General features: G+C 45.0%; 1 protein-coding gene across 1 annotated transcript in view; it reads right to left on the bottom strand.

Annotated features, from left to right (window-relative positions):
- The window catches only part of LOC130107701 (putative helicase mov-10-B.2), a 64866-nt gene extending 53363 nt beyond the window's left edge, over positions 1-11503 (bottom strand). Inside the window, exons 1-2 of the mRNA XM_056274416.1 lie at positions 11079-11503; positions 918-1064 (exon numbers count right to left, since the gene is read on the bottom strand). The gene's annotated coding sequence lies outside the window, so the exon portion shown is untranslated. The remainder of the gene's footprint in view (positions 1-917; positions 1065-11078) is intronic.
- Positions 11504-12520: the final 1017 nt, after the last annotated feature.

The following is a 12520-nucleotide window of genomic DNA, read 5'->3' as shown; positions in this document are numbered from 1 at the left end:
ATAGTCATCACCGCCAGAGACAGGTGCAGGAGATGGTGTAGGAGACCTTGCACAAAATAGTGTCGGAGATGACGCATGAGCCGGGACGGGAGATGGCACCACCGGCACGGTCGTGTTCAAGTCGGGAGCCACGTCGACTACAGGAACATGAACCTGTGAATGGAACCTACGCTCTACCGCACCTGCTTCACGTTGTCCACCTGCAGCAACACGGGACTTCCTCTCCAGCATGTGCTCATCAAGCCTCTCCTGGATCTCGCTAGCAGACCATTTCCCTGCGGACTTGAACTTAAAAACATTGGCAAGAGACTGATCTGGACAGTGTTTGATAAACATCATGCTTACCTCGTGGCTTGGCTCTTCAATACTACGGCCCTGCCACTTCAAGCATTCGTCAGCCACCTCCACTGTCTTATTAAGCCTAATCCAATACTCCATAGCGTCCTCACCTGGCTTGGGCAGCGTACTGTAAAAGTCCGCCAGGGGCATGCTCGAGTATGTGAGGTCACTAAAGTGTTGCTTCAGTACATCAAAAATAATGTGGGGGTTCGCTATGTGGTCGACAGATGTGTTGTGCAGCTTTATCCTCACCATGTCCCCTGCTTTCCCCATAAGCTTAGCTAGAATCTCATGTGACTGCTCACTAGCTGGAATGGCTCGCTTCCTCAAATACAAAGTCATAAGGCTCTCCCACTCATGAACTGTCAACTTATCAGAGCTATCGCCCCTGAAAATAGGAGGCTCCCTAGCGTCTGTCTGCATTACTACTCTAACACTAGGCACTGTCTCCGAACGCTGTTCAGCAGACCTAGCACTGTCTGTGTGTGTGTTTCTAAGCATTTGTGTTTCCTGCAGCTTAGCAGTGATTGACTCTCCTATCTCCTCTGCTAACTGAGTAATGAGCGTGGCTAACTCACCCACTGGCTGCTCGCTGTTACCTAGCACAGCCCCTTCGCTGATACCTGGCCTGGCCCGTTCTACGTAGCGTGTGGAGGTCAACTGAGGAGTGCCAAATGTGGTCGGGTCTCTAGGTCCTGGTGCTCTGGTGTCTGGTTCCCCGCCCTCTAAGAGCCCAGAAAATAAATAAATAAATAAAACCTTTGTGTGCTGATTCTGTTGTAAGTGCAGTGATTGTTAATTGTGTGTCTCAGCAGTGCAAAGAGGTCCTGTATGTTGCTCCTCCTGGCAGTTTCCCTATTGGCTGATAACGATTTATTTTCAAAAATGTATCAAAAGTTGTGTTGTCATTCCCCTCCCCCATGAGTTAGTATAGCCTATGGTGAAGACGTGCAATTCGGTTCTACTAACCAAAAAAATGTCTGGAAACAAATCTGGTTGTAAGAAAAGAAAATTACAGAAATGTAAGGTAGAAAATACAAAAAAAGAGGCAGAAAACGCAAAGAAGGTATACGGTGCTTGGCTTAACGTTCGGGCAGCAGAACACTTGGAGGATACTGTGAATAGCAATGAAGCTAGCACATCCACCACATGTGCTAACTCAGCAGCAGAGGATACCAGAGCAGACAGCGACCGTGGCTCACCCCACACACAGCTGTGTGGTGTATGCGTGCGTGCGTAGGCCTAGGCTTTATGGGTGTTGGTGGTTGTCACGGTCATGCATGTCTGGTTTTTTTGGGGGAGCCGGGGGCACGGTGAGCGATGGTTGCTCCCCGGCCCAGAATAGCATAGGACCGGCCCTGGTTCCACCTTTCCCATCAATCTCTTGGGGGGGGGACTAAAACAAAACAAAAATGGTCCGGCGGCCCAGTGGTTAGCGCTGTCGCCTCACAGCAACAAGGTCCTGGTTTTGAGCCCCGGGTTGTCCAATCTTGGGAGTCATCCCAGGTCGTCCTTTGTGTGGAGTTTGCATTTTCTCCCTGTGTCTGCGGTGGGTTTTCTCCAGGTGCTCCGGTTTCCCCCATCATCCAAAAGTTAATACTCCTGTCTATGCCCCTGACCGAGGCATGGCAAGACGAACTGGAGTTGGTCCCTGAGCGCTGCCCACTGCTCCTAGCTACGCAGGTAGGATGGGTTAAATGTGTTATCAGCTACTTGCCATCTTCCTTTCCACAGTTCTCTCTGTCTCACAGGGAGGGGGGGGGTGCAGGAATTGAGGACCCAAATGCAGCCACGGTATCATGGCCAATTGTTTCACCAGACTATCACAGAGGATTCAGATGCAAAGTACTTTGCAGTATTATCACACTTTACTAATGGTAAAGCATAACACACATCAAGCATAGTTACCTACGTAAGTGCGCGCCCTCTCTTGTATTTCCCCCTGCTTTATACTCTTCCTGAGCTACACCACAGTCAGATTATCAAGCAGAACGGCCTTGAGTCTGGCCACAAAGGGATGGTATGAGGTCTTATCTATCGCGCTCCCCTCCCATTCCTGTCTAGTTCCTTTCATAAGTAAATCTTTATAACGGTCCTTGCTGAGACATTCTTTTTTATGTATTTTCCCACTTTGTTGAGTTTGCTCATTTGCTCAGTACTTTTCCACTATGTGTAACCAATGTATTAATGTAATAACTTTATATTTCACCAATAATACATTTTCCCATTTTGTTCATGTGTTGTTGTTTCTTATGTATATAGGCTACTTGTTTCGGTATATTTCTTTTGGGGAGCTCTTTATTTTATTAATGGTAAAATGTTTTGGCTGTCTTGTACCTTTCCATTGGGAAGACTTTGTAGTGATCTTTGAACAAAATGTATAAGTCTCATTTTTCCTATGCATTTGCTTTTTGAATTGGTACTGAGAAAAAGAAAAGCCAAGTGATGGCGGCCCGGTGGTGCAGTGGTTAGCGTGGTCACCTCACAGCAAGAAGGTCCTGGGTTCAAACCCCAGGGTTGTCCAACCTTAGGGGTCATCTCAGGTTGTCCTCTGTATGGAGTTTGCATGTTCTCCCTGTGTCTGCGTGGGTTTCCTCCGGGTGCCCTGGTTTCCTCCCAGAGTCCAAAGACATGTAGGTCAGGTGAATCAGCCGCACTAAATTGTCCCTAGGTGTGAATGTGTGCATGAGTGTGTGCACCCGTGCACTTTTCCTGTTCATCTCACACGTATGGTAGAACAAAACCGTCTCTCAGCAGTGGAGGGATGCTAACATCATCTCCATATATAAAGGCAAAGGAGACAAGTCCCTCTGTGGCAACAGCCGTGGCATTTCACTACTGGCTGTTGCTGGAAAAGCCCTGGCCAAACTCATGTTACACAGGCTGATAAAAACTTCTCAGAGGAGCTGTTGCCTGAGTCACAGTGTGGGTTCAGGAGGAATAGGAGTACTGTGGACACGGTGTTCACAGCACGGCAACTCCAAGAGAAGTGTAGGAAGCAACACCAGGACCTCTTCACAGCCTTCATCGAGCTGTCAAAGGCTTTCGACACAGTCAACAGGGACATCCTATGGAATGTCCTCCTGAAGTTTGGCTGCCCATGAAAGTTTGTCAACATCCTTCAACAATTTCATGTGGGGATGATGGCACGTGTGACCATTGGAGGCCAGGAATCCGAGCCCTTCAGGGTGTGCACCGGGGTACGTCAGGGGTGCATCCTTGCTCCAGTTCTTTTTAACATCTTCTTCCTGTGTGTGACATTGCTGCTCCACAAGGAAATCAGGAAGGACAGTGGGGTTACAGTGGACTTCAGACTAGACGGAAATCTATTTAACATCCGTAGGCTCCAAGCGGTCACAAAATTACATCTGAGCACATCATTGAGCTACAGTACGCAGATGACTGTGCAGTTGTGGCTCACACATCGGAGGCACTGCAAGCTACCCTTGCAGCTGCTGCAAGGGCGTATGGGAGGCTGGGGCTCTCTATAAACGCAGCAAAGACTGAAGTAGTATGCCAGTGGGCATCTACTCCTCCATCTCATTCACCAACTTTCACCATCTCCGACAAACCACTTGCAACAGTGGAATCCTTCAAATACCTGGCCAGCTTCCTCTCTGACAACTGCAGCATCGACAGGGAGATACAAAACCGGATTAAACAAGCATCATCCTCTTTTGGAAGACTTAGGAGAAGGGTCTTTCAAAACAAAGACCTCAACCTCCACACCGAAATATCTGTCTACTTGGCAGTTGTCATCACGACTCTCCTCTACAACTGTGAGGTGTGGACCCTGCACAGCTGCCACCTCGGGACGCTTGAGGCCTTCCACATCAGATGCCTACAATGCATCCTGAGGATAACCTGGCATGACTGAGTGCCCCATACTAAAATACTCCGGAAGACCAACTGCATCAGCATGGAGGCTACCATCACCCAGCACCAGCTTCGCTGTCTCAGTCACGTCATCAGGATGCCGAAAGAGCGCTTACCACATAAAGTGCTGTATGGCCAGCTACATCTTGGCTGCTGCTTGGCAGAGGGCCAAAAAAATGATACAAAGACCAACTGAAGACCATCATAAAAAAGTGCGGCCTGAACCTGAGTCAGCTGGAGGACACTGCTGCCCAATGCTCCAACTGGCGGCAGCTCTGTCAACAAGGGGTGCAAAAGCTCGAGGAGGACCGAGGTGATCGACAGACCAGGGGAAATCTAAAGAGACATGAAGCCAGTACCACACCTACACCCCCAGTCAGTGATCTCTCCTGTTCTGTCTGTGGCAGACAGTGTGGATCATGGATTGGGCTTTACAGCCATAAGAAGACTCACAAGTAACAGAGGCAGGATTGGTATCGTCGGACACGACGGACAACCTTAAGCAAGTAAAGTAAGTGTGTGTGTGTGTGTGTGTGTGTGTGTGTGTGTGTGTGTGTGTGTGTGTGTGTGTGTGTGTGTGGGCCCTGTGATGGTCTGGCAGCTTGTCCAGGGTATCTCCTCGCCTGCTGCCCAATGACTGCTGGAATAGGGTCCAGCATCCCCGCGACCGTGATTCAGATAAGCGACTTGGATAATGGATGGATGGATGTTTTGGTTGTGTGAACTCTGACATTTTGGTGATGCTACTTTCTGTGAATTTCCACTATTTTCCTCAGTCAGCTTGGAGCCTTCCTGGGGAGAAGTGTGCATGTTGACACCTGGTCTTATGAAGTTGCTGTACATTAAATATTGTGTTTCACACAGCCTGATTCTACACTGTCTGTGTGAGAATAAATCCCCCTGGCTGGCAAGGCAGCAGTTGTCCCCGTCTCATTCTTCATCATCCGCAATCACAACACAGAGTTTCTATCAAACGAGGTGTCAGGCCAGACCGGTTACATATGCATTGGTTATGTTTGTTTAAACAACATGAAAACTGTAGCTGAGTTTTTAAAAATGGTACAAATGCTGTATAATATTTTGTCTGGGTCTGTTATGCATATGATATTATTATGAAAACGCAGAAAGAACTTGAACCAAAAGCGCAGCTGTAGAGCTTAAAAAGTTATCTGACACACGCTGGGTATGCCAGTATTCTGCACTCTGTGCCATCAAGAAAGCTCTTCCATCCGTCCGAGCTACCCTGCTAGACATGACTGACCAGTCGAACCCAAGCAGGAAGGCCGAGGCAAAAGCTATACGTGCTATCGTAGACGAGCAGTTTGTCCTACATCTGGCTCTCTTTGAAGATCTATTCAGAGGGACTAAATTCATGTCTGATCAGCTGCAGACACCCAATCTTGATCTAGCTTCGGACGTCTGGCCCAGTCCGTAATCCCTACCATCTCCAAAAAACACATTCATGAGAAGATACTAGAGAGCGAGCAGGGGACCTGTGTCTGAAGGCTGGCATCACTGCACAGAGCCCACCACAAGACAAGAAAGACAGGCCCAACCACCTCGACACTTGGAGGGGTTGTGTAGTCGAGGCTTGAAGAGGATTTATAGGTTTCATTTAATGTATTGTATGATACATATAGTATATAAGTTCTAATCTTCTTTCTTCTCTTTTTCTCTTCATACACACATACATAGACACATACAGACATACATACACACATACACATAGGTTACACATCCTGCACCAGCAGGGTTCACAGGCACACTCATGCACACGCATACACATGCACACGTACATACATGTACACTACCGTTCAAAAGTTTGGGATCACATTGAAATGTCCATATTTTTGAAGGAAAAGCACTGTACTTTTCAATGAAGATAACTTTAAACTAGTCTTAACTTTAAAGAAATACACTCTATACATTGCTAATGTGGTAAATGACTATTCTAGCTGCAAATGTCTGGTTTTTGGTGCAATATCTACATAGGTGTATAGAGGCCCATTTCAAGCAACTATCACTCCAGTGTTCTAATGGTACAATGTGTTTGCTCATTGGCTCAGAAGGCTAATTGATGATTAGAAAACCCTTGTGCAATCATGTTCACACATCTGAAAACAGTTTAGCTCGGTACAGAAGCTACAAAACTGACCTTCCTTAGAGCAGATTGAGTTTCTGGAGCATCACATTTGTGGGGTCAATTAAACGCTCAAAATGGCCAGAAAAAGAGAACTTTCATCTGAAACTCGACAGTCTATTCTTGTTCTTAGAAATGAAGGCTATTCCATGCGAGAAATTGCAAAGAAATTGAAGATTTCCTACACCGGTGTGTACTACTCCCTTCAGAGGACAGCACAAACAGGCTCTAACCAGAGTAGAAAAAGAAGTGGGAGGCCGCGTTGCACAACTGAGCAAGAAGATAAGTACATTAGAGTCTCTAGTTTGAGAAACAGACGCCTCACAGGTCCCCAACTGGCATCTTCATTAAATAGTACCCGCAAAACACCAGTGTCAACATCTACAGTGAAGAGGCGGCTGCGGGATTCTGGGCTTCAGGGCAGAGTGGCAAAGAAAAAGCCATATCTGAGACTGACCAATAAAAGAAAAAGATTAAGATGGGCAAAAGAACACAGACATTGGACAGAGGAAGACTGGAAAAAAGTGTTGTGGACGGATGAATCCAAGTTTGAGGTGTTTGGATCACAAAGAAGAACGTTTGTGAGACGCAGAACAAATGAAAAGATGCTGGAAGAATGCCTGACGCCATCTGTTAAGCATGGTGGAGGTAATGTGATGGTCTGGGGTTGCTTTGGTGCTGGTAAGGTGGGAGATTTGTACAGGGTAAAAGGGATTCTGAATAAGGAAGGCTATCACTCCATTTTGCAACGCCATGCCATACCCAGTGGACAGCGCTTGATTGGAGCCAATTTCATCCTACAACAGGACAATGACCCTAAACACACCTCCAAATTGTGCAAGAACTATTTAGAGCAGAAGCAGGCAGCTGGTATTCTATCGGTAATGGAGTGGCCAGCGCAGTTACCAGATCTGAACCCCATTGAGCTGTTGTGGGAGCAGCTTGACCGTATGGTACGCAAGAAGTGCCCATCCAACCAATCCAACTTGTGGGAGCTGCTTCTGGAAGCGTGGGGTGCAATTTCTCCAGATTACCTCAACAAATTAACAGCTAGAATGCCAAAGGTCTGCAATGCTGTAATTGCTGCAAATGGAGGATTCTTTGACGAAAGCAAAGTTTGATGTAAAAAAAATCTTATTTCAAATACAAATCATTATTTCTAACCTTGTCAATGTCTTGACTCTATTTTCTATTCATTTCACAACATATGGTGGTGAATAAGGGTGACTTTTCATGGAAAACACAAAATTGTTTGGGTGATCCCAAACTTTTGAACGGTAGTGTATATTTACATGCACTACATGTACACTACAATACACACTGTGTTGGACCCTTGGAAGGTTCTAGATTACTTTGGGTTACATGTGTAACCTATGTGTATGTGTGTATGTATGTCTGTATGTGTCTATGTATGTGTGTATGAAGAGAAAACGAGAAGACAGAAGATTAGCACTTAGAAATGAAACCTAAAAATCCTCTTCAGGCTCCAATAGAGAGAAGGTATGACACCATGGATGACATGCGAAAGTACTCGTTCTATCCTGTTATTGACAGAGACACTTTCCAATAGAAGCAAATGATGTGTGACAGCCCTCAGCCCGAAACACACATCTTTTCTTAACAAACAAGCTACTTTGCCAATGTCCCGGTATTATGAAATCGATGAAGAGAACTTGGCTGCAGAGGTCCACCAGCTCCGCCGGCTGCTCCAAAGAAAAGAGCAAGGACACACCAATAACTGCACCATGGAGTTCCTGTCACTTATGAGCCCATACAAGGATGCCTTCGCGGACTTGTATAAATTGATATGCATATCAGTTACTTCCTGTGTCATCAGCAAGCTGCGAACGGAGTTTCTCTTGCCTCTGGCGTTTAAAAAGGTACCTGAGGAACAGCGGTAGGGACACCCAGAACAGTAACCTGGCATTGTTGGCCATAAATAAACACCAGGGGGACAAAAGATCTGGACACAAATGACATCATTGATACCTGTGCCAACAATCACAATCACAATCATGCGTTGTTCTTCTATGAAGACGTCTAATGGTGTGACAGTTTTATAATGGCGCTGTATTACTAGGCCAAGTAGTGCGATATATTGCCATATAACAGTTGTCATGCTTCACCATTATTCTTTATCTATATTCTGTAAGTTATTCTTTATTCTATGAGCTGTGCACCCATTGCTTACCAGGGAGCCAGCAGCATTGTTGTATACCTGGAGATGTATGTTATGCTAGGCATCTAACGGTTTGTTGTGGTTTTTAGGATGTCCGAGAGAAATAGCAGTCGCAGTGCGTTGTCTCGCATTTGTACAGTTTTGATTTTGATCTGAATCGAGGTTGGATACGCTGGTTTTAGATCAACAGCAGTGCATGAGGTTTCTGCCGCTGACTCGTGCTGTGTGTTTGTGTTTGTGTGTGTACATATAGTGTGTGTGCACGCTTTTTGGAGCTTGAGTAGGATTCCGTCGTACTTTTGTGTTGCCCAGTGTGTGTATTAGCCACTCTTAACATGCGTGATTGCATTTGGTTGTGTGTGCATAAACTGGTATATTCAAGATTCTGTAGCACCCCCCAATTAATAGTCAAGCTCCCACCCGGCACCCCCAATAAAAATCCGCTGGCGCGGCCAATGCTACTGCTTCTGATAATGCAGCTGCTACTACTAGTACTACTAGTACTACTACTGTTGCTACCACTGCTCTTTTACAAAACAACCCAGGAGCGCTAACACGTCAGGCCAGGGCTCCGCAGTCTACACCCATCTACAGGCTGGTGGCCACTGTTTCAGGGATGAGGATGTGTACATCCCTGATAGGTGAAGAACGCTGGTTTGAACCGGGAGTCAAAGCGACCATCGACCATCCCTGAAATGGGTGGTGGGTGGGGGTGGGGGTGGAATAGGAGTACTTCTGTTACCATCTTACAATGATGTGATTGCAACTATTCCCAAATCCTCTGTGAGTAGTACACATGGCCATTGAAACTCTAGTTAATGGTCACATCTATTTGCATATGAAACCAACCGTTGGTTTTGGTCGTTATGCCACTGTATTCTCCAAGAGATACCGGAAATGTAAAAAGAATTTGGAGTAGTACACATCGGAGTCGTAATTTTAATGTAATAAACCTTTAAAGGGATAGTAAATCTTTTTTTTAACATATTTTAATCTGAAAACATGTTGTATGGCACTAGGACGGCAGAAATAACGGCACGTATGATGTATTCTACAAAAATAGACTGCATCATACAACCACTTTGAGGAAGAAAATCTGTTTGTTTTTCTTACGTCAAGATAAACCCCGGTGCATTGCTTTACTTGGGCATCAAAGATGGTGAGACCCATGTGACCTAGGTGGCGGATGTGGGTTCCAGCATGTTAGACCAATGAAATATGAGTCATGGCGACACTCAGGCATTACAGTAAAGTCCCTGGGGAGGCTTGTGAGAAGCTGGGGCGAGGTGTTCTGCTAGTATAACACTGCCACCTTTAGCTCCCCCACACCGCCATCACTGCCCTCTTCCTTCACACCCCTTTTTATTTTACCCTTTCGAATATGAGTGGGCAGAGACAGGCTAGAAACAAGAAGAAGAAAGCCGCTTTATTTTGTCACTGTACAGTTGTCTGGTTACAATGAATGTGTTCTCTGCATTTAACCCATCCTATTGTGTAGGAGCAGTGGGGTGCTGCAGCACCTGGGGACCGACTCCAGTTATTTTTCCTATTGCCTTGCTCAGGGACACAGGCAGGTGTATTGACCCTAACATGCATGTCTTTTTGATGGTGGGAGGAAACCGAAGCACCCAGTGAAAACAAACACAGACACGGGGAGAACATGAAAACGCCACACAGAAAGGACGTAGGATGGCCTGGGGTTCGAACCCAGGACCTTCTTGCTGTGAGGCAACAGTGCTAACCACTGTGCCACCTACTAATCACAACTAACAAACAATAGTGATGTTTTAAAATGTGGAGCAGCTAAGATAATAGAATAGGGAGAGTTTGCTTAAAATCAAAGATAAAAATTTGTTTTTACAATTCTGCTTCAGAAAAAGCTAATTATACCTAGAAGATAACACTTAAACTGATGAGTGCATTTCAAATGTTTGACTCTTTCCCATATCCCCTAGATATCTCATTTGAGAATCCCAAATATGAGATTGTGTATAGATCCAGAATATAATCCAGTGAGTCAATTAATTCTTTATCTTTAGAGCCAGAATATATATATATATATATATAGTGTTTTTTTCCGAAACCGTCAATGGTGTTATGAGTGCTCAACTAATGAGGGGCGGAATATCAACACAGATACAGGAAAAAAAGTTTCCATGCATTGCAGTACAGGCCTGTTTCCTGCGTTGTGCACTCATCAGCTGCTAATGCGGTTAAACAAAGAATCATATATATATATATATATATATATATATATATATATATATATATATATACATATATATGTGTGTGTGTGTGTGTATGTGTATATATATATGTGTGTGTATGTGTATACATATATAAATAAATACATACACACACACACACACACACACACACACACACATGAAATTGACTGTATAAATCGATCCAGAAAATTTGTTATAAGACATGATGAAAAGAGCAAAGATCTCAAATATGGGGATCTCAGCGATCAGCTTCATGTTCCTGTTTTGAGTGTCTCTTCAAGTGTGTGTGTGTGTGTGTGTGTGTGTGTACTCTTACCTCGAAATTCCGTGCGAGTGTCCGAGCTTTAGCTACTAGACGACTTCAGTACAACAAGTAACGAGATGACACTTGAAAAAAATTATACTCGGACGTTGGTATTTATTAAAAAGAAACCGAGGCTTGCTTGAGTCTTATTCGGTTGGATTCTACATAAAGTCACACAAAACTAAATTACAAACGGCAAACGAGCAATGCAACAGCCTATACTTTCTCTTTCCCTCTGAATTTGGAGCAGGGATTTTCCAGCAGGGTGTTTTCGGTTTTTTTGTTGTTGTTTTTTTCCCCTCCTGTGAATATTCTTCGCTCTTCGTTCTACAAGAATGTGATAAAGTCACGCCTTCAGATGTTCAGAACGTCCTGCCGCGTTCAAACCCTGAGCCCCAGAAACGGTGGCCACAAGCGGGACTGAGAGGGGGAGATAAAACTGCCGTTTAAAGGAAGCGGTGCGGATGACACCGACCACAGCCTGACGAATTGTGGTCAGCATCCGCCCCCCTGATCTGCGTCTTGAGAAGACCGAACCAGACTCAAGAGATGTTCCTCCTCCTCCTCCTCCTTCTTCTTCTTCTTCTTCTTCTTCTTCTTCTTCTTCTTCTAATTTTAACCACGTCAAATCCCGCTATGAGCAGTTTATATTTCAACACATGCAAAGATTATTAACCCAAAGAGCGCTGAAATGATTCGTATGTAACATTTTGTAAACTGTTCTCTCTAAACGCTCCCAATCCAAAACTCCTGAGGTGAGATTTAATCAGACAGTTTAACAAAAACCCGTTGGTATGAAAGATACATTTGATGGGGTACCTTCAAATGTTCCATCCTTCCGGCTGTGGACTGGTCTCAAACTGGAGTTACGCTTAACTCCAGCAGCCCCAGGTTTAGTCACAAAACCATGGAGATGATTCAGCTTTGGTGAACTTCAGTGGATTGATGAAGCTCGCTTTGTGCATTTCGGTTAATATGTGAAACAGACGAGGGGTTTTTATGGAGCTGCTGCTACTGTAGATTTATAAGAGACAGCGATAAAAAGAGGCTGCGTTCACAACCTGTTTGAGCGACTACCCATCTAAACCCACCAGGGGGCGATGTAAACTAATTTTTTGGTTGTCTGGTTTTCTGCGATAGTAAAATGATGTTCAGATTTTTGTCCATCGACTCAAGCATTCTGTTTCTGTCCTCAAGCCACTCCGTGTTTTTATTCTCACGGGACGTCATATTTCTCTGTGAATTATCCTGCATTCCGCAACCTCATCCGGTGCATTACATTGTCCTTCCTCCATACGCGGACGGATTTATATGATGCGGGGCAGATTTATGAGTTCTGAGAAGCCTTTCCTCGGTTTCTTTCTTCTCTACGATTTATTCACAATATGACACTATTTGCAATGTTGAGCCCCCGAGCCCCACGGGGAGTTCAGGAACATCAGTTGTATTGTGTC

Source organism: Lampris incognitus, chromosome 2, assembly GCF_029633865.1.
Source record: "Lampris incognitus isolate fLamInc1 chromosome 2, fLamInc1.hap2, whole genome shotgun sequence".
NCBI lineage: Eukaryota > Metazoa > Chordata > Actinopteri > Lampriformes > Lampridae > Lampris > Lampris incognitus.
This window is presented reverse-complemented; position numbering and strand designations above follow the sequence as displayed.